Genomic DNA, 22,537 nt, shown 5'->3' with positions numbered 1-22,537 from the left:
ACACTAGGAAAGGAAAAGACGAAAATACTCCCCTAATCAATGATGTAAAACACAAGGCATGAACAACTGTTAAAAGAATTCTCTATGACATTGATCAAGTCTACTATCTCTACGCCTGGCTCTTTCCTATCAGTCATTTGATACATAAACAAATAGAATAGTGTATTTCATGGGATCAATTCTTTTAGTGGCGTGCTTTCCCTTTGACCACTACATATGCTTTTATGTGTTTGCTTTATTTTCAGGCGGCGTCACATCAGAACACCCTCATCTCGGCAGATCTTTGCCTTAAAGAACCCTACCTCGGCCCTTGATCAACTGTACTCTGTGTTATGGTCAACTCAGAGCCCTACATGGATCAGTGTTTCCTGCCGCCTCTCTCCCGTGCGTTGCTCATGTCAGGGAGTATAGTCCACCGAGTGAACAGTAAGCAGTCTTCCCAAAGCATCAGATATGAAAAGGAGGAGACGCGGGGTTGGGTGTGGGACCCCATTCCGTGCCTCAGTGCAGACAAGCTAGAGGTCAATGCATCCCTCCAGAGACTGGGAGAAAAACAGGAGGTTATGAGCACGAGGTTCCCTCTGCAGGCCTTGAAGCAGGGACCTGGAATCAAACTGCTGACACCGTGGATCGTGGTTGGTTTGACAGGGAACTCACGAGGAAGATAAGGACGTGAAATAATGAAAATCATAAGAACAGCAGCGAACACTTCTACTGAGCCAAGGACTGGACCCTGAATGTAAACTCTGTGCTGGAACATATCTTAACTCACATGACCCTGAAAGCATCCCGACGTAGTCAATGTTGTTCTTTGCACCATTTGCTAGATGAAGAGACTGGGTACAGTGGCTAGAAAACTCAGCCAGGTTACAAAGCGGATAAATGGCCGAGCCCAAGCTCAGTGCTCCTCTGTGATGCTCTTGGACTACAACTCCAAGTGAAGTCTCTAACGACTATCTCCGCTCGCACTGCCAACACCATCGTCCTCCGTGGAGTGGATGGAGGCAGGCGTGGGCAGGGCAGGGAGCCGGGTGTGGCAGGCCGCCAGATCTAAGGTCTGGCACACAGGTTGCCAGGTGGCTCCCTCCTCTGAGGGGGCCCAGCACACGCCCCAGGGGACTTGGCGGCAGGCCCCAGGGCCCTTTCCCCCGGATCTTGTCCACTTGAAAGGGGCCTGGCCCAGGTGGCCGGTTGGGCTGGTTGGCCAGCCTCCTTTGGACAAAGCAGGCGAGCCCAGCCAGCCTTCCAGTCGCCCCCGGCGTGGCACCAGCGCCCTCAGGCCGAGGGCCTCACGCGTGCCCTCCAACGCGGATTTCTCCTCAGAGCCGTGGCCTGGGCACTAGGAAGGCCAGGCCCTCCCGACTCCAGAGATGATGCTGGGACCCGTCGCCGGAAGGGCCTGCCCGTGTGGCAGCGGCTCCCCAAGCCGGCGGCCTGCTGGGGCCTCACTCACTGCTTGGCCATAAGCCTGTCTCGGCCCTTCGGATTCCACAGAGCCTTTCCTCCACCTGGCTGGAGTCGACAAGTGCGGGCGTGGGGTGAGGCCGTGGTTTTGCCTTTCCAGGAAGAAATGAGGCCCGGGCAAAAGCAGCTGGCCGAGGCAGAGCCTTGACCTGGCACCCCAGTCGGCCTTTGGCCACCAGGTCCAGACCACCGCTTCCAAAGAAGGGAAGCGGCCGGCCAGCTGATTGCAAGTGGGGGATGGGAGGGAGACAACAGCTGAAGCCAAGTCCAGCAGGGCGTTGGCGTTCCTTCTTCAGCTGGGACTGGCCTGGCCTGGCGGGCGGGCGGGGCCTTCACTGAGGACCCCCGAGGCCCGCCCTAGGCCCTGGCGGTGGCGGGTGGCGCATGCGCCCTTGGCCTCAGGGGTTGAACCCAAGCCCACAGGGCACTCAAAGCAGCCGGAGAAAGAAGGGGCCAGGGGAGAGGAAGGCAGGTAGGCGAGGCGGGCGGGGCTCGCCCACCTCTTCTCCTCAGGTCCCCGAGAGAGAAAGAGAGAGAGAGAGAGAGAGAGAGAGTGAGAGACAGACAGACAGACAGGCAGGGAAAGAGTGAGAGATCCCTGACCTCTGAGTATCTGCATCCACCACTGCTGCCAACTCACAGGCCATCCCACTTCCCCCCCTCCATCCCCATCCCCAGGCGCGGCCCCCCGGGGCCAGCCACACCACGGAGAGGCCCCTTCATGGTCACCTCCGTGCTGTCCCTTCCGGGCCTGACCCCACTGCAGGGGAACCGGTTCAGACAATCCAATCGTCTACATGTCCCTCTCCATGACAATTGTCTTCTCCAGTCTCACATGCCCAAACCGCACCCCCAACATCCTCCTTTGTCTGCAGCTGGAGATAGGAGGAGAATCTCTGCCATTGTGTTGAGAGACTCAGTTTCGCGGGTTTCTCCCCTGTACACGTGTTCTTAAGCTGGGTATTATTTTCTCCAGCGAACCTGTCTTGTGAAGGATTTGGCCAGCCATAAGAAGCTTCAGGGAAGAGGCGGAGGGGCTTCTCTCTCCGCCCCCGACAGCCCTGAGCTGGGTCAGTGCCTCAGACCTGGCCAGGGGCAGCCCATCCCCCGGCGCCCTCTCCCGGGGCATCCCAGGAAAGCTTCACAGCCAGCCCCACCCCACTCGCCACTGCCAGGACCATCGGCCTCCCTCGGGAGGACGGGGCAGGACAGGGAACCGGGTGTGGGAGGCCGCCAGATCTCAGCTCTGGCACACAGGCTGCCAGGCTGCCTGGTCCTCTGAGGGGGCCCAGCACACGCCCCAGGAAACTTGGCGGCAGGGCAGGCCCCGGGGCTCTCTCCTCTGGAACTCGTCCACTTGAAAGGGGCCTGGCCCAGGTGGCTGGTTCGACCGGTTGGAAAGAAATCTTTTTCTTCTCTGAGAGACTGTTGCTTGTCATCTCCTGGACATGAGATGACAGACAATTGTTCCCATTTCCCTTTCTACTTGAAACCTGATGGATACATTGCCCACTGCCTTTAGAGACTGCAGGTCTTTCTGAAACTCTTTTCAGTGCGCTGGCTTACTTCAGCATCATTTCATTGTTCCATCCGAAATTCCTTTCAGTTGGATCTATTTTCCTTTCTAATCCTTTTGTATACCTAGATATTTAAAAGCTGCTCAAATCTGTAGTGGAGAAAAGTTGGGTTACAACTCTTTCAGACAGCATGTAAACCCACATTTTAGGGTTTCTACACAAAACGTCTCTGCCATGTTTCTAGCAGCTCTCCTTCCATATATTTTCCTCCAGGACTTCCTGTGACAAAATTGCCTTTCTAAAAGCCAGTCCTCCGTTCACTCTCTTGGCCAGTCACGTTTCCATAGAAAGAAAAAGGACTGGATTTTCCAAAGATGCAACAAGAATGATCAAGTCCCGATTCACACCTAGATATCCTGCTCCTGTTCTCCATGAATTGCAAAATTGAAGTTAATTATCTCGTTCATTTTGTCTAAATCTATTGGGTCACTTTGGCACTGAGCCCCTAAGCTGGTCCACAGCCTGCTTCAGCAGACACCAAACTCTCTCTCAAGTGCCTGCATTCGTGTGCTGAGTAGGTATTGTATTTATTTAGATCGTATTCAACAAAAGATCTTCACGGATTCACTCAAGTACTTAAGCATCTACTATGTGCCCAAAGGTCTTGAAATGTTGGGGGTCTGCAAGGAAGACAGATATGCCTAAACAGATAAATTACACTACTGAAATCATTTGAATGAAAGAGATGTGAATAAACTGCCGTGGGACTCCAGGCAAAGAACCCCCATGGGTTGACCTACAACTAAGAGATACAGCTCTGTCCTGGGGCTCTGAGGAGAAAAACAGCCACCATGGGGGGGTGGACAGGCTCTGTACCATCTAAGGAAAGGAAAAGGAAGGGAGAGAAGATAAAGAGAAAACAAGAGAAACGGAAAGGTTTTCTTCTTCTGAGTGTTTCTGCCACCCACTTTTGGAGCACACTGCTTGCTGATGTCCTTTCCGGCCAGTCTTATCCTTCAGCCGGCTTCAGGAGACTTCACCAATTCGATTGTAAGGAGCTGGGCTCCTCCGTGCAGGCAATGCCAACTCCGGAGGGAGCCAGGAGGGGAGCCAAAGATTCACAGGACTCTGCAGCCCTTCTGCAGCTCACTGGTGTGGAGGGGCACCGAGGCTTCACCTTGGCCTCTGTCTCCAAGTTCACATAAAGGAGGGTCGGTTCCTTCCTCGCTAGATGAGCGTGGAGAGAAACCTCCTTCACAGAAGGGATTATGGAATAATTAAAGTCAGAGCCTTGAACAAGGCAAAGGGTTAGCACCATGAATCTGAAGTGACTGGACATGTGAATTAGTAACCAGTAGGACGAGGAGCTGAAGACAAAAAAAGAAAAAAGGCAAGAAACCAGTTCTCGATTTTCTAAGATGGAAATGCAAGTCTTTCTTCTTCCAAAAGAAAAAAGTCATTGAACCCTTTCCTTGAAAATAAAACTGAAAGGGGCCACATGTTGCAAAGAAGGGTTTTAACCGTGATGTCACTACACAATCATGTGTAGCCATCAGTTGTTAAGTGCACTGCAAATAGTTCACACCTTAACAATTATGTTACCAAAGTTCGCAGTTGAGAAATATAGACACACACACATATACATATATATACATGTAAGAAAAGAGTAGAGTGTGTGCCAATTGCTCACTGTACTATTGACAATATCACTCTTACAACTGAAAGCATGACTAGGAGAGAGAAGGCGGTGTGACCCTAGATTGCTAGAGTCACAGCAAGAAAAGTTAAGAAAGTGCCATCAGGTCATTTGGACAAAAGAATGCTATATGGCTGTTGGGTTTATAAGAGATCCATTGGAGAAAAACAAGTCACTACATTAAATTATTTTCTACTTACCTGCATCACCCTCTCCAAGAACACATATTCTAAAATGAGACAAGTTATTACATTAAAAATGACCGGCTCTGGCATTTGGAAAACTACATCAAATAAGGAAGTAAAAACTGGGTTACAAACATCCTGGTATCAACTCCAACTACCGTCTTTTACCAAACTAAAACTCTAATGATCACTAATTCACTTGCAATCTAGTGCTCCTCCCATATACAAAATCAACAACTTCCAATGTGTCATAACTTTTTTAAAATTTCCCTAACATTTTAGAGGATAATGTAAATATGTCTCCTGGAAAAGTTGAGAAAGATGGAGACACTAGGAAAGGAAAAGACGAAAATACTCCCCTAATCAATGATGTAAAACACAAGGCATGAACAACTGTTAAAAGAATTCTCTATGACATTGATCAAGTCTACTATCTCTACGCCTGGCTCTTTCCTATCAGTCATTTGATACATAAACAAATAGAATAGTGTATTTCATGGGATCAATTCTTTTAGTGGCGTGCTTTCCCTTTGACCACTACATATGCTTTTATGTGTTTGCTTTATTTTCAGGCGGCGTCACATCAGAACACCCTCATCTCGGCAGATCTTTGCCTTAAAGAACCCTACCTCGGCCCTTGATCAACTGTACTCTGTGTTATGGTCAACTCAGAGCCCTACATGGATCAGTGTTTCCTGCCGCCTCTCTCCCGTGCGTTGCTCATGTCAGGGAGTATAGTCCACCGAGTGAACAGTAAGCAGTCTTCCCAAAGCATCAGATATGAAAAGGAGGAGACGCGGGGTTGGGTGTGGGACCCCATTCCGTGCCTCAGTGCAGACAAGCTAGAGGTCAATGCATCCCTCCAGAGACTGGGAGAAAAACAGGAGGTTATGAGCACGAGGTTCCCTCTGCAGGCCTTGAAGCAGGGACCTGGAATCAAACTGCTGACACCGTGGATCGTGGTTGGTTTGACAGGGAACTCACGAGGAAGATAAGGACGTGAAATAATGAAAATCATAAGAACAGCAGCGAACACTTCTACTGAGCCAAGGACTGGACCCTGAATGTAAACTCTGTGCTGGAACATATCTTAACTCACATGACCCTGAAAGCATCCCGACGTAGTCAATGTTGTTCTTTGCACCATTTGCTAGATGAAGAGACTGGGTACAGTGGCTAGAAAACTCAGCCAGGTTACAAAGCGGATAAATGGCCGAGCCCAAGCTCAGTGCTCCTCTGTGATGCTCTTGGACTACAACTCCAAGTGAAGTCTCTAACGACTATCTCCGCTCGCACTGCCAACACCATCGTCCTCCGTGGAGTGGATGGAGGCAGGCGTGGGCAGGGCAGGGAGCCGGGTGTGGCAGGCCGCCAGATCTAAGGTCTGGCACACAGGTTGCCAGGTGGCTCCCTCCTCTGAGGGGGCCCAGCACACGCCCCAGGGGACTTGGCGGCAGGCCCCAGGGCCCTTTCCCCCGGATCTTGTCCACTTGAAAGGGGCCTGGCCCAGGTGGCCGGTTGGGCTGGTTGGCCAGCCTCCTTTGGACAAAGCAGGCGAGCCCAGCCAGCCTTCCAGTCGCCCCCGGCGTGGCACCAGCGCCCTCAGGCCGAGGGCCTCACGCGTGCCCTCCAACGCGGATTTCTCCTCAGAGCCGTGGCCTGGGCACTAGGAAGGCCAGGCCCTCCCGACTCCAGAGATGATGCTGGGACCCGTCGCCGGAAGGGCCTGCCCGTGTGGCAGCGGCTCCCCAAGCCGGCGGCCTGCTGGGGCCTCACTCACTGCTTGGCCATAAGCCTGTCTCGGCCCTTCGGATTCCACAGAGCCTTTCCTCCACCTGGCTGGAGTCGACAAGTGCGGGCGTGGGGTGAGGCCGTGGTTTTGCCTTTCCAGGAAGAAATGAGGCCCGGGCAAAAGCAGCTGGCCGAGGCAGAGCCTTGACCTGGCACCCCAGTCGGCCTTTGGCCACCAGGTCCAGACCACCGCTTCCAAAGAAGGGAAGCGGCCGGCCAGCTGATTGCAAGTGGGGGATGGGAGGGAGACAACAGCTGAAGCCAAGTCCAGCAGGGCGTTGGCGTTCCTTCTTCAGCTGGGACTGGCCTGGCCTGGCGGGCGGGCGGGGCCTTCACTGAGGACCCCCGAGGCCCGCCCTAGGCCCTGGCGGTGGCGGGTGGCGCATGCGCCCTTGGCCTCAGGGGTTGAACCCAAGCCCACAGGGCACTCAAAGCAGCCGGAGAAAGAAGGGGCCAGGGGAGAGGAAGGCAGGTAGGCGAGGCGGGCGGGGCTCGCCCACCTCTTCTCCTCAGGTCCCCGAGAGAGAAAGAGAGAGAGAGAGAGAGAGAGAGTGAGAGACAGACAGACAGACAGGCAGGGAAAGAGTGAGAGATCCCTGACCTCTGAGTATCTGCATCCACCACTGCTGCCAACTCACAGGCCATCCCACTTCCCCCCCTCCATCCCCATCCCCAGGCGCGGCCCCCCGGGGCCAGCCACACCACGGAGAGGCCCCTTCATGGTCACCTCCGTGCTGTCCCTTCCGGGCCTGACCCCACTGCAGGGGAACCGGTTCAGACAATCCAATCGTCTACATGTCCCTCTCCATGACAATTGTCTTCTCCAGTCTCACATGCCCAAACCGCACCCCCAACATCCTCCTTTGTCTGCAGCTGGAGATAGGAGGAGAATCTCTGCCATTGTGTTGAGAGACTCAGTTTCGCGGGTTTCTCCCCTGTACACGTGTTCTTAAGCTGGGTATTATTTTCTCCAGCGAACCTGTCTTGTGAAGGATTTGGCCAGCCATAAGAAGCTTCAGGGAAGAGGCGGAGGGGCTTCTCTCTCCGCCCCCGACAGCCCTGAGCTGGGTCAGTGCCTCAGACCTGGCCAGGGGCAGCCCATACCCCGGCGCCCTCTCCCGGGGCATCCCAGGAAAGCTTCACAGCCAGCCCCACCCCACTCGCCACTGCCAGGACCATCGGCCTCCCTCGGGAGGACGGGGCAGGACAGGGAACCGGGTGTGGGAGGCCGCCAGATCTCAGCTCTGGCACACAGGCTGCCAGGCTGCCTGGTCCTCTGAGGGGGCCCAGCACACGCCCCAGGAAACTTGGCGGCAGGGCAGGCCCCGGGGCTCTCTCCTCTGGAACTCGTCCACTTGAAAGGGGCCTGGCCCAGGTGGCTGGTTCGACCGGTTGGAAAGAAATCTTTTTCTTCTCTGAGAGACTGTTGCTTGTCATCTCCTGGACATGAGATGACAGACAATTGTTCCCATTTCCCTTTCTACTTGAAACCTGATGGATACATTGCCCACTGCCTTTAGAGACTGCAGGTCTTTCTGAAACTCTTTTCAGTGCGCTGGCTTACTTCAGCATCATTTCATTGTTCCATCCGAAATTCCTTTCAGTTGGATCTATTTTCCTTTCTAATCCTTTTGTATACCTAGATATTTAAAAGCTGCTCAAATCTGTAGTGGAGAAAAGTTGGGTTACAACTCTTTCAGACAGCATGTAAACCCACATTTTAGGGTTTCTACACAAAACGTCTCTGCCATGTTTCTAGCAGCTCTCCTTCCATATATTTTCCTCCAGGACTTCCTGTGACAAAATTGCCTTTCTAAAAGCCAGTCCTCCGTTCACTCTCTTGGCCAGTCACGTTTCCATAGAAAGAAAAAGGACTGGATTTTCCAAAGATGCAACAAGAATGATCAAGTCCCGATTCACACCTAGATATCCTGCTCCTGTTCTCCATGAATTGCAAAATTGAAGTTAATTATCTCGTTCATTTTGTCTAAATCTATTGGGTCACTTTGGCACTGAGCCCCTAAGCTGGTCCACAGCCTGCTTCAGCAGACACCAAACTCTCTCTCAAGTGCCTGCATTCGTGTGCTGAGTAGGTATTGTATTTATTTAGATCGTATTCAACAAAAGATCTTCACGGATTCACTCAAGTACTTAAGCATCTACTATGTGCCCAAAGGTCTTGAAATGTTGGGGGTCTGCAAGGAAGACAGATATGCCTAAACAGATAAATTACACTACTGAAATCATTTGAATGAAAGAGATGTGAATAAACTGCCGTGGGACTCCAGGCAAAGAACCCCCATGGGTTGACCTACAACTAAGAGATACAGCTCTGTCCTGGGGCTCTGAGGAGAAAAACAGCCACCATGGGGGGGTGGACAGGCTCTGTACCATCTAAGGAAAGGAAAAGGAAGGGAGAGAAGATAAAGAGAAAACAAGAGAAACGGAAAGGTTTTCTTCTTCTGAGTGTTTCTGCCACCCACTTTTGGAGCACACTGCTTGCTGATGTCCTTTCCGGCCAGTCTTATCCTTCAGCCGGCTTCAGGAGACTTCACCAATTCGATTGTAAGGAGCTGGGCTCCTCCGTGCAGGCAATGCCAACTCCGGAGGGAGCCAGGAGGGGAGCCAAAGATTCACAGGACTCTGCAGCCCTTCTGCAGCTCACTGGTGTGGAGGGGCACCGAGGCTTCACCTTGGCCTCTGTCTCCAAGTTCACATAAAGGAGGGTCGGTTCCTTCCTCGCTAGATGAGCGTGGAGAGAAACCTCCTTCACAGAAGGGATTATGGAATAATTAAAGTCAGAGCCTTGAACAAGGCAAAGGGTTAGCACCATGAATCTGAAGTGACTGGACATGTGAATTAGTAACCAGTAGGACGAGGAGCTGAAGACAAAAAAAGAAAAAAGGCAAGAAACCAGTTCTCGATTTTCTAAGATGGAAATGCAAGTCTTTCTTCTTCCAAAAGAAAAAAGTCATTGAACCCTTTCCTTGAAAATAAAACTGAAAGGGGCCACATGTTGCAAAGAAGGGTTTTAACCGTGATGTCACTACACAATCATGTGTAGCCATCAGTTGTTAAGTGCACTGCAAATAGTTCACACCTTAACAATTATGTTACCAAAGTTCGCAGTTGAGAAATATAGACACACACACATATACATATATATACATGTAAGAAAAGAGTAGAGTGTGTGCCAATTGCTCACTGTACTATTGACAATATCACTCTTACAACTGAAAGCATGACTAGGAGAGAGAAGGCGGTGTGACCCTAGATTGCTAGAGTCACAGCAAGAAAAGTTAAGAAAGTGCCATCAGGTCATTTGGACAAAAGAATGCTATATGGCTGTTGGGTTTATAAGAGATCCATTGGAGAAAAACAAGTCACTACATTAAATTATTTTCTACTTACCTGCATCACCCTCTCCAAGAACACATATTCTAAAATGAGACAAGTTATTACATTAAAAATGACCGGCTCTGGCATTTGGAAAACTACACCAAATAAGGAAGTAAAAACTGGGTTACAAACATCCTGGTATCAACTCCAACTACCGTCTTTTACCAAACTAAAACTCTAATGATCACTAATTCACTTGCAATCTAGTGCTCCTCCCATATACAAAATCAACAACTTCCAATGTGTCATAACTTTTTTAAAATTTCCCTAACATTTTAGAGGATAATGTAAATATGTCTCCTGGAAAAGTTGAGAAAGATGGAGACACTAGGAAAGGAAAAGACGAAAATACTCCCCTAATCAATGATGTAAAACACAAGGCATGAACAACTGTTAAAAGAATTCTCTATGACATTGATCAAGTCTACTATCTCTACGCCTGGCTCTTTCCTATCAGTCATTTGATACATAAACAAATAGAATAGTGTATTTCATGGGATCAATTCTTTTAGTGGCGTGCTTTCCCTTTGACCACTACATATGCTTTTATGTGTTTGCTTTATTTTCAGGCGGCGTCACATCAGAACACCCTCATCTCGGCAGATCTTTGCCTTAAAGAACCCTACCTCGGCCCTTGATCAACTGTACTCTGTGTTATGGTCAACTCAGAGCCCTACATGGATCAGTGTTTCCTGCCGCCTCTCTCCCGTGCGTTGCTCATGTCAGGGAGTATAGTCCACCGAGTGAACAGTAAGCAGTCTTCCCAAAGCATCAGATATGAAAAGGAGGAGACGCGGGGTTGGGTGTGGGACCCCATTCCGTGCCTCAGTGCAGACAAGCTAGAGGTCAATGCATCCCTCCAGAGACTGGGAGAAAAACAGGAGGTTATGAGCACGAGGTTCCCTCTGCAGGCCTTGAAGCAGGGACCTGGAATCAAACTGCTGACACCGTGGATCGTGGTTGGTTTGACAGGGAACTCACGAGGAAGATAAGGACGTGAAATAATGAAAATCATAAGAACAGCAGCGAACACTTCTACTGAGCCAAGGACTGGACCCTGAATGTAAACTCTGTGCTGGAACATATCTTAACTCACATGACCCTGAAAGCATCCCGACGTAGTCAATGTTGTTCTTTGCACCATTTGCTAGATGAAGAGACTGGGTACAGTGGCTAGAAAACTCAGCCAGGTTACAAAGCGGATAAATGGCCGAGCCCAAGCTCAGTGCTCCTCTGTGATGCTCTTGGACTACAACTCCAAGTGAAGTCTCTAACGACTATCTCCGCTCGCACTGCCAACACCATCGTCCTCCGTGGAGTGGATGGAGGCAGGCGTGGGCAGGGCAGGGAGCCGGGTGTGGCAGGCCGCCAGATCTAAGGTCTGGCACACAGGTTGCCAGGTGGCTCCCTCCTCTGAGGGGGCCCAGCACACGCCCCAGGGGACTTGGCGGCAGGCCCCAGGGCCCTTTCCCCCGGATCTTGTCCACTTGAAAGGGGCCTGGCCCAGGTGGCCGGTTGGGCTGGTTGGCCAGCCTCCTTTGGACAAAGCAGGCGAGCCCAGCCAGCCTTCCAGTCGCCCCCGGCGTGGCACCAGCGCCCTCAGGCCGAGGGCCTCACGCGTGCCCTCCAACGCGGATTTCTCCTCAGAGCCGTGGCCTGGGCACTAGGAAGGCCAGGCCCTCCCGACTCCAGAGATGATGCTGGGACCCGTCGCCGGAAGGGCCTGCCCGTGTGGCAGCGGCTCCCCAAGCCGGCGGCCTGCTGGGGCCTCACTCACTGCTTGGCCATAAGCCTGTCTCGGCCCTTCGGATTCCACAGAGCCTTTCCTCCACCTGGCTGGAGTCGACAAGTGCGGGCGTGGGGTGAGGCCGTGGTTTTGCCTTTCCAGGAAGAAATGAGGCCCGGGCAAAAGCAGCTGGCCGAGGCAGAGCCTTGACCTGGCACCCCAGTCGGCCTTTGGCCACCAGGTCCAGACCACCGCTTCCAAAGAAGGGAAGCGGCCGGCCAGCTGATTGCAAGTGGGGGATGGGAGGGAGACAACAGCTGAAGCCAAGTCCAGCAGGGCGTTGGCGTTCCTTCTTCAGCTGGGACTGGCCTGGCCTGGCGGGCGGGCGGGGCCTTCACTGAGGACCCCCGAGGCCCGCCCTAGGCCCTGGCGGTGGCGGGTGGCGCATGCGCCCTTGGCCTCAGGGGTTGAACCCAAGCCCACAGGGCACTCAAAGCAGCCGGAGAAAGAAGGGGCCAGGGGAGAGGAAGGCAGGTAGGCGAGGCGGGCGGGGCTCGCCCACCTCTTCTCCTCAGGTCCCCGAGAGAGAAAGAGAGAGAGAGAGAGAGAGAGAGAGTGAGAGACAGACAGACAGACAGGCAGGGAAAGAGTGAGAGATCCCTGACCTCTGAGTATCTGCATCCACCACTGCTGCCAACTCACAGGCCATCCCACTTCCCCCCCTCCATCCCCATCCCCAGGCGCGGCCCCCCGGGGCCAGCCACACCACGGAGAGGCCCCTTCATGGTCACCTCCGTGCTGTCCCTTCCGGGCCTGACCCCACTGCAGGGGAACCGGTTCAGACAATCCAATCGTCTACATGTCCCTCTCCATGACAATTGTCTTCTCCAGTCTCACATGCCCAAACCGCACCCCCAACATCCTCCTTTGTCTGCAGCTGGAGATAGGAGGAGAATCTCTGCCATTGTGTTGAGAGACTCAGTTTCGCGGGTTTCTCCCCTGTACACGTGTTCTTAAGCTGGGTATTATTTTCTCCAGCGAACCTGTCTTGTGAAGGATTTGGCCAGCCATAAGAAGCTTCAGGGAAGAGGCGGAGGGGCTTCTCTCTCCGCCCCCGACAGCCCTGAGCTGGGTCAGTGCCTCAGACCTGGCCAGGGGCAGCCCATCCCCCGGCGCCCTCTCCCGGGGCATCCCAGGAAAGCTTCACAGCCAGCCCCACCCCACTCGCCACTGCCAGGACCATCGGCCTCCCTCGGGAGGACGGGGCAGGACAGGGAACCGGGTGTGGGAGGCCGCCAGATCTCAGCTCTGGCACACAGGCTGCCAGGCTGCCTGGTCCTCTGAGGGGGCCCAGCACACGCCCCAGGAAACTTGGCGGCAGGGCAGGCCCCGGGGCTCTCTCCTCTGGAACTCGTCCACTTGAAAGGGGCCTGGCCCAGGTGGCTGGTTCGACCGGTTGGAAAGAAATCTTTTTCTTCTCTGAGAGACTGTTGCTTGTCATCTCCTGGACATGAGATGACAGACAATTGTTCCCATTTCCCTTTCTACTTGAAACCTGATGGATACATTGCCCACTGCCTTTAGAGACTGCAGGTCTTTCTGAAACTCTTTTCAGTGCGCTGGCTTACTTCAGCATCATTTCATTGTTCCATCCGAAATTCCTTTCAGTTGGATCTATTTTCCTTTCTAATCCTTTTGTATACCTAGATATTTAAAAGCTGCTCAAATCTGTAGTGGAGAAAAGTTGGGTTACAACTCTTTCAGACAGCATGTAAACCCACATTTTAGGGTTTCTACACAAAACGTCTCTGCCATGTTTCTAGCAGCTCTCCTTCCATATATTTTCCTCCAGGACTTCCTGTGACAAAATTGCCTTTCTAAAAGCCAGTCCTCCGTTCACTCTCTTGGCCAGTCACGTTTCCATAGAAAGAAAAAGGACTGGATTTTCCAAAGATGCAACAAGAATGATCAAGTCCCGATTCACACCTAGATATCCTGCTCCTGTTCTCCATGAATTGCAAAATTGAAGTTAATTATCTCGTTCATTTTGTCTAAATCTATTGGGTCACTTTGGCACTGAGCCCCTAAGCTGGTCCACAGCCTGCTTCAGCAGACACCAAACTCTCTCTCAAGTGCCTGCATTCGTGTGCTGAGTAGGTATTGTATTTATTTAGATCGTATTCAACAAAAGATCTTCACGGATTCACTCAAGTACTTAAGCATCTACTATGTGCCCAAAGGTCTTGAAATGTTGGGGGTCTGCAAGGAAGACAGATATGCCTAAACAGATAAATTACACTACTGAAATCATTTGAATGAAAGAGATGTGAATAAACTGCCGTGGGACTCCAGGCAAAGAACCCCCATGGGTTGACCTACAACTAAGAGATACAGCTCTGTCCTGGGGCTCTGAGGAGAAAAACAGCCACCATGGGGGGGTGGACAGGCTCTGTACCATCTAAGGAAAGGAAAAGGAAGGGAGAGAAGATAAAGAGAAAACAAGAGAAACGGAAAGGTTTTCTTCTTCTGAGTGTTTCTGCCACCCACTTTTGGAGCACACTGCTTGCTGATGTCCTTTCCGGCCAGTCTTATCCTTCAGCCGGCTTCAGGAGACTTCACCAATTCGATTGTAAGGAGCTGGGCTCCTCCGTGCAGGCAATGCCAACTCCGGAGGGAGCCAGGAGGGGAGCCAAAGATTCACAGGACTCTGCAGCCCTTCTGCAGCTCACTGGTGTGGAGGGGCACCGAGGCTTCACCTTGGCCTCTGTCTCCAAGTTCACATAAAGGAGGGTCGGTTCCTTCCTCGCTAGATGAGCGTGGAGAGAAACCTCCTTCACAGAAGGGATTATGGAATAATTAAAGTCAGAGCCTTGAACAAGGCAAAGGGTTAGCACCATGAATCTGAAGTGACTGGACATGTGAATTAGTAACCAGTAGGACGAGGAGCTGAAGACAAAAAAAGAAAAAAGGCAAGAAACCAGTTCTCGATTTTCTAAGATGGAAATGCAAGTCTTTCTTCTTCCAAAAGAAAAAAGTCATTGAACCCTTTCCTTGAAAATAAAACTGAAAGGGGCCACATGTTGCAAAGAAGGGTTTTAACCGTGATGTCACTACACAATCATGTGTAGCCATCAGTTGTTAAGTGCACTGCAAATAGTTCACACCTTAACAATTATGTTACCAAAGTTCGCAGTTGAGAAATATAGACACACACACATATACATATATATACATGTAAGAAAAGAGTAGAGTGTGTGCCAATTGCTCACTGTACTATTGACAATATCACTCTTACAACTGAAAGCATGACTAGGAGAGAGAAGGCGGTGTGACCCTAGATTGCTAGAGTCACAGCAAGAAAAGTTAAGAAAGTGCCATCAGGTCATTTGGACAAAAGAATGCTATATGGCTGTTGGGTTTATAAGAGATCCATTGGAGAAAAACAAGTCACTACATTAAATTATTTTCTACTTACCTGCATCACCCTCTCCAAGAACACATATTCTAAAATGAGACAAGTTATTACATTAAAAATGACCGGCTCTGGCATTTGGAAAACTACATCAAATAAGGAAGTAAAAACTGGGTTACAAACATCCTGGTATCAACTCCAACTACCGTCTTTTACCAAACTAAAACTCTAATGATCACTAATTCACTTGCAATCTAGTGCTCCTCCCATATACAAAATCAACAACTTCCAATGTGTCATAACTTTTTTAAAATTTCCCTAACATTTTAGAGGATAATGTAAATATGTCTCCTGGAAAAGTTGAGAAAGATGGAGACACTAGGAAAGGAAAAGACGAAAATACTCCCCTAATCAATGATGTAAAACACAAGGCATGAACAACTGTTAAAAGAATTCTCTATGACATTGATCAAGTCTACTATCTCTACGCCTGGCTCTTTCCTATCAGTCATTTGATACATAAACAAATAGAATAGTGTATTTCATGGGATCAATTCTTTTAGTGGCGTGCTTTCCCTTTGACCACTACATATGCTTTTATGTGTTTGCTTTATTTTCAGGCGGCGTCACATCAGAACACCCTCATCTCGGCAGATCTTTGCCTTAAAGAACCCTACCTCGGCCCTTGATCAACTGTACTCTGTGTTATGGTCAACTCAGAGCCCTACATGGATCAGTGTTTCCTGCCGCCTCTCTCCCGTGCGTTGCTCATGTCAGGGAGTATAGTCCACCGAGTGAACAGTAAGCAGTCTTCCCAAAGCATCAGATATGAAAAGGAGGAGACGCGGGGTTGGGTGTGGGACCCCATTCCGTGCCTCAGTGCAGACAAGCTAGAGGTCAATGCATCCCTCCAGAGACTGGGAGAAAAACAGGAGGTTATGAGCACGAGGTTCCCTCTGCAGGCCTTGAAGCAGGGACCTGGAATCAAACTGCTGACACCGTGGATCGTGGTTGGTTTGACAGGGAACTCACGAGGAAGATAAGGACGTGAAATAATGAAAATCATAAGAACAGCAGCGAACACTTCTACTGAGCCAAGGACTGGACCCTGAATGTAAACTCTGTGCTGGAACATATCTTAACTCACATGACCCTGAAAGCATCCCGACGTAGTCAATGTTGTTCTTTGCACCATTTGCTAGATGAAGAGACTGGGTACAGTGGCTAGAAAACTCAGCCAGGTTACAAAGCGGATAAATGGCCGAGCCCAAGCTCAGTGCTCCTCTGTGATGCTCTTGGACTACAACTCCAAGTGAAGTCTCTAACGACTATCTCCGCTCGCACTGCCAACACCATCGTCCTCCGTGGAGTGGATGGAGGCAGGCGTGGGCAGGGCAGGGAGCCGGGTGTGGCAGGCCGCCAGATCTAAGGTCTGGCACACAGGTTGCCAGGTGGCTCCCTCCTCTGAGGGGGCCCAGCACACGCCCCAGGGGACTTGGCGGCAGGCCCCAGGGCCCTTTCCCCCGGATCTTGTCCACTTGAAAGGGGCCTGGCCCAGGTGGCCGGTTGGGCTGGTTGGCCAGCCTCCTTTGGACAAAGCAGGCGAGCCCAGCCAGCCTTCCAGTCGCCCCCGGCGTGGCACCAGCGCCCTCAGGCCGAGGGCCTCACGCGTGCCCTCCAACGCGGATTTCTCCTCAGAGCCGTGGCCTGGGCACTAGGAAGGCCAGGCCCTCCCGACTCCAGAGATGATGCTGGGACCCGTCGCCGGAAGGGCCTGCCCGTGTGGCAGCGGCTCCCCAAGCCGGCGGCCTGCTGGGGCCTCACTCACTGCTTGGCCATAAGCCTGTCTCGGCCCTTCGGATTCCACAGAGCCTTTCCTCCACCTGGCTGGAGTCGACAAGTGCGGGCGTGGGGTGAGGCCGTGGTTTTGCCTTTCCAGGAAGAAATGAGGCCCGGGCAAAAGCAGCTGGCCGAGGCAGAGCCTTGACCTGGCACCCCAGTCGGCCTTTGGCCACCAGGTCCAGACCACCGCTTCCAAAGAAGGGAAGCGGCCGGCCAGCTGATTGCAAGTGGGGGATGGGAGGGAGACAACAGCTGAAGCCAAGTCCAGCAGGGCGTTGGCGTTCCTTCTTCAGCTGGGACTGGCCTGGCCTGGCGGGCGGGCGGGGCCTTCACTGAGGACCCCCGAGGCCCGCCCTAGGCCCTGGCGGTGGCGGGTGGCGCATGCGCCCTTGGCCTCAGGGGTTGAACCCAAGCCCACAGGGCACTCAAAGCAGCCGGAGAAAGAAGGGGCCAGGGGAGAGGAAGGCAGGTAGGCGAGGCGGGCGGGGCTCGCCCACCTCTTCTCCTCAGGTCCCCGAGAGAGAAAGAGAGAGAGAGAGAGAGAGAGAGTGAGAGACAGACAGACAGACAGGCAGGGAAAGAGTGAGAGATCCCTGACCTCTGAGTATCTGCATCCACCACTGCTGCCAACTCACAGGCCATCCCACTTCCCCCCCTCCATCCCCATCCCCAGGCGCGGCCCCCCGGGGCCAGCCACACCACGGAGAGGCCCCTTCATGGTCACCTCCGTGCTGTCCCTTCCGGGCCTGACCCCACTGCAGGGGAACCGGTTCAGACAATCCAATCGTCTACATGTCCCTCTCCATGACAATTGTCTTCTCCAGTCTCACATGCCCAAACCGCACCCCCAACATCCTCCTTTGTCTGCAGCTGGAGATAGGAGGAGAATCTCTGCCATTGTGTTGAGAGACTCAGTTTCGCGGGTTTCTCCCCTGTACACGTGTTCTTAAGCTGGGTATTATTTTCTCCAGCGAACCTGTCTTGTGAAGGATTTGGCCAGCCATAAGAAGCTTCAGGGAAGAGGCGGAGGGGCTTCTCTCTCCGCCCCCGACAGCCCTGAGCTGGGTCAGTGCCTCAGACCTGGCCAGGGGCAGCCCATCCCCCGGCGCCCTCTCCCGGGGCATCCCAGGAAAGCTTCACAGCCAGCCCCACCCCACTCGCCACTGCCAGGACCATCGGCCTCCCTCGGGAGGACGGGGCAGGACAGGGAACCGGGTGTGGGAGGCCGCCAGATCTCAGCTCTGGCACACAGGCTGCCAGGCTGCCTGGTCCTCTGAGGGGGCCCAGCACACGCCCCAGGAAACTTGGCGGCAGGGCAGGCCCCGGGGCTCTCTCCTCTGGAACTCGTCCACTTGAAAGGGGCCTGGCCCAGGTGGCTGGTTCGACCGGTTGGAAAGAAATCTTTTTCTTCTCTGAGAGACTGTTGCTTGTCATCTCCTGGACATGAGATGACAGACAATTGTTCCCATTTCCCTTTCTACTTGAAACCTGATGGATACATTGCCCACTGCCTTTAGAGACTGCAGGTCTTTCTGAAACTCTTTTCAGTGCGCTGGCTTACTTCAGCATCATTTCATTGTTCCATCCGAAATTCCTTTCAGTTGGATCTATTTTCCTTTCTAATCCTTTTGTATACCTAGATATTTAAAAGCTGCTCAAATCTGTAGTGGAGAAAAGTTGGGTTACAACTCTTTCAGACAGCATGTAAACCCACATTTTAGGGTTTCTACACAAAACGTCTCTGCCATGTTTCTAGCAGCTCTCCTTCCATATATTTTCCTCCAGGACTTCCTGTGACAAAATTGCCTTTCTAAAAGCCAGTCCTCCGTTCACTCTCTTGGCCAGTCACGTTTCCATAGAAAGAAAAAGGACTGGATTTTCCAAAGATGCAACAAGAATGATCAAGTCCCGATTCACACCTAGATATCCTGCTCCTGTTCTCCATGAATTGCAAAATTGAAGTTAATTATCTCGTTCATTTTGTCTAAATCTATTGGGTCACTTTGGCACTGAGCCCCTAAGCTGGTCCACAGCCTGCTTCAGCAGACACCAAACTCTCTCTCAAGTGCCTGCATTCGTGTGCTGAGTAGGTATTGTATTTATTTAGATCGTATTCAACAAAAGATCTTCACGGATTCACTCAAGTACTTAAGCATCTACTATGTGCCCAAAGGTCTTGAAATGTTGGGGGTCTGCAAGGAAGACAGATATGCCTAAACAGATAAATTACACTACTGAAATCATTTGAATGAAAGAGATGTGAATAAACTGCCGTGGGACTCCAGGCAAAGAACCCCCATGGGTTGACCTACAACTAAGAGATACAGCTCTGTCCTGGGGCTCTGAGGAGAAAAACAGCCACCATGGGGGGGTGGACAGGCTCTGTACCATCTAAGGAAAGGAAAAGGAAGGGAGAGAAGATAAAGAGAAAACAAGAGAAACGGAAAGGTTTTCTTCTTCTGAGTGTTTCTGCCACCCACTTTTGGAGCACACTGCTTGCTGATGTCCTTTCCGGCCAGTCTTATCCTTCAGCCGGCTTCAGGAGACTTCACCAATTCGATTGTAAGGAGCTGGGCTCCTCCGTGCAGGCAATGCCAACTCCGGAGGGAGCCAGGAGGGGAGCCAAAGATTCACAGGACTCTGCAGCCCTTCTGCAGCTCACTGGTGTGGAGGGGCACCGAGGCTTCACCTTGGCCTCTGTCTCCAAGTTCACATAAAGGAGGGTCGGTTCCTTCCTCGCTAGATGAGCGTGGAGAGAAACCTCCTTCACAGAAGGGATTATGGAATAATTAAAGTCAGAGCCTTGAACAAGGCAAAGGGTTAGCACCATGAATCTGAAGTGACTGGACATGTGAATTAGTAACCAGTAGGACGAGGAGCTGAAGACAAAAAAAGAAAAAAGGCAAGAAACCAGTTCTCGATTTTCTAAGATGGAAATGCAAGTCTTTCTTCTTCCAAAAGAAAAAAGTCATTGAACCCTTTCCTTGAAAATAAAACTGAAAGGGGCCACATGTTGCAAAGAAGGGTTTTAACCGTGATGTCACTACACAATCATGTGTAGCCATCAGTTGTTAAGTGCACTGCAAATAGTTCACACCTTAACAATTATGTTACCAAAGTTCGCAGTTGAGAAATATAGACACACACACATATACATATATATACATGTAAGAAAAGAGTAGAGTGTGTGCCAATTGCTCACTGTACTATTGACAATATCACTCTTACAACTGAAAGCATGACTAGGAGAGAGAAGGCGGTGTGACCCTAGATTGCTAGAGTCACAGCAAGAAAAGTTAAGAAAGTGCCATCAGGTCATTTGGACAAAAGAATGCTATATGGCTGTTGGGTTTATAAGAGATCCATTGGAGAAAAACAAGTCACTACATTAAATTATTTTCTACTTACCTGCATCACCCTCTCCAAGAACACATATTCTAAAATGAGACAAGTTATTACATTAAAAATGACCGGCTCTGGCATTTGGAAAACTACACCAAATAAGGAAGTAAAAACTGGGTTACAAACATCCTGGTATCAACTCCAACTACCGTCTTTTACCAAACTAAAACTCTAATGATCACTAATTCACTTGCAATCTAGTGCTCCTCCCATATACAAAATCAACAACTTCCAATGTGTCATAACTTTTTTAAAATTTCCCTAACATTTTAGAGGATAATGTAAATATGTCTCCTGGAAAAGTTGAGAAAGATGGAGACACTAGGAAAGGAAAAGACGAAAATACTCCCCTAATCAATGATGTAAAACACAAGGCATGAACAACTGTTAAAAGAATTCTCTATGACATTGATCAAGTCTACTATCTCTACGCCTGGCTCTTTCCTATCAGTCATTTGATACATAAACAAATAGAATAGTGTATTTCATGGGATCAATTCTTTTAGTGGCGTGCTTTCCCTTTGACCACTACATATGCTTTTATGTGTTTGCTTTATTTTCAGGCGGCGTCACATCAGAACACCCTCATCTCGGCAGATCTTTGCCTTAAAGAACCCTACCTCGGCCCTTGATCAACTGTACTCTGTGTTATGGTCAACTCAGAGCCCTACATGGATCAGTGTTTCCTGCCGCCTCTCTCCCGTGCGTTGCTCATGTCAGGGAGTATAGTCCACCGAGTGAACAGTAAGCAGTCTTCCCAAAGCATCAGATATGAAAAGGAGGAGACGCGGGGTTGGGTGTGGGACCCCATTCCGTGCCTCAGTGCAGACAAGCTAGAGGTCAATGCATCCCTCCAGAGACTGGGAGAAAAACAGGAGGTTATGAGCACGAGGTTCCCTCTGCAGGCCTTGAAGCAGGGACCTGGAATCAAACTGCTGACACCGTGGATCGTGGTTGGTTTGACAGGGAACTCACGAGGAAGATAAGGACGTGAAATAATGAAAATCATAAGAACAGCAGCGAACACTTCTACTGAGCCAAGGACTGGACCCTGAATGTAAACTCTGTGCTGGAACATATCTTAACTCACATGACCCTGAAAGCATCCCGACGTAGTCAATGTTGTTCTTTGCACCATTTGCTAGATGAAGAGACTGGGTACAGTGGCTAGAAAACTCAGCCAGGTTACAAAGCGGATAAATGGCCGAGCCCAAGCTCAGTGCTCCTCTGTGATGCTCTTGGACTACAACTCCAAGTGAAGTCTCTAACGACTATCTCCGCTCGCACTGCCAACACCATCGTCCTCCGTGGAGTGGATGGAGGCAGGCGTGGGCAGGGCAGGGAGCCGGGTGTGGCAGGCCGCCAGATCTAAGGTCTGGCACACAGGTTGCCAGGTGGCTCCCTCCTCTGAGGGGGCCCAGCACACGCCCCAGGGGACTTGGCGGCAGGCCCCAGGGCCCTTTCCCCCGGATCTTGTCCACTTGAAAGGGGCCTGGCCCAGGTGGCCGGTTGGGCTGGTTGGCCAGCCTCCTTTGGACAAAGCAGGCGAGCCCAGCCAGCCTTCCAGTCGCCCCCGGCGTGGCACCAGCGCCCTCAGGCCGAGGGCCTCACGCGTGCCCTCCAACGCGGATTTCTCCTCAGAGCCGTGGCCTGGGCACTAGGAAGGCCAGGCCCTCCCGACTCCAGAGATGATGCTGGGACCCGTCGCCGGAAGGGCCTGCCCGTGTGGCAGCGGCTCCCCAAGCCGGCGGCCTGCTGGGGCCTCACTCACTGCTTGACCATAAGCCTGTCTCGGCCCTTCGGATTCCACAGAGCCTTTCCTCCACCTGGCTGGAGTCGACAAGTGCGGGCGTGGGGTGAGGCCGTGGTTTTGCCTTTCCAGGAAGAAATGAGGCCCGGGCAAAAGCAGCTGGCCGAGGCAGAGCCTTGACCTGGCACCCCAGTCGGCCTTTGGCCACCAGGTCCAGACCACCGCTTCCAAAGAAGGGAAGCGGCCGGCCAGCTGATTGCAAGTGGGGGATGGGAGGGAGACAACAGCTGAAGCCAAGTCCAGCAGGGCGTTGGCGTTCCTTCTTCAGCTGGGACTGGCCTGGCCTGGCGGGC

The sequence above is a fragment of the Diceros bicornis genome, chromosome 11 (genome assembly GCF_020826845.1).
Source record: "Diceros bicornis minor isolate mBicDic1 chromosome 11, mDicBic1.mat.cur, whole genome shotgun sequence".
Lineage (NCBI taxonomy): Eukaryota > Metazoa > Chordata > Mammalia > Perissodactyla > Rhinocerotidae > Diceros > Diceros bicornis.
The sequence above is the reverse complement of the archived record's forward strand: the minus strand, read 5'-3'. Positions refer to the sequence as shown.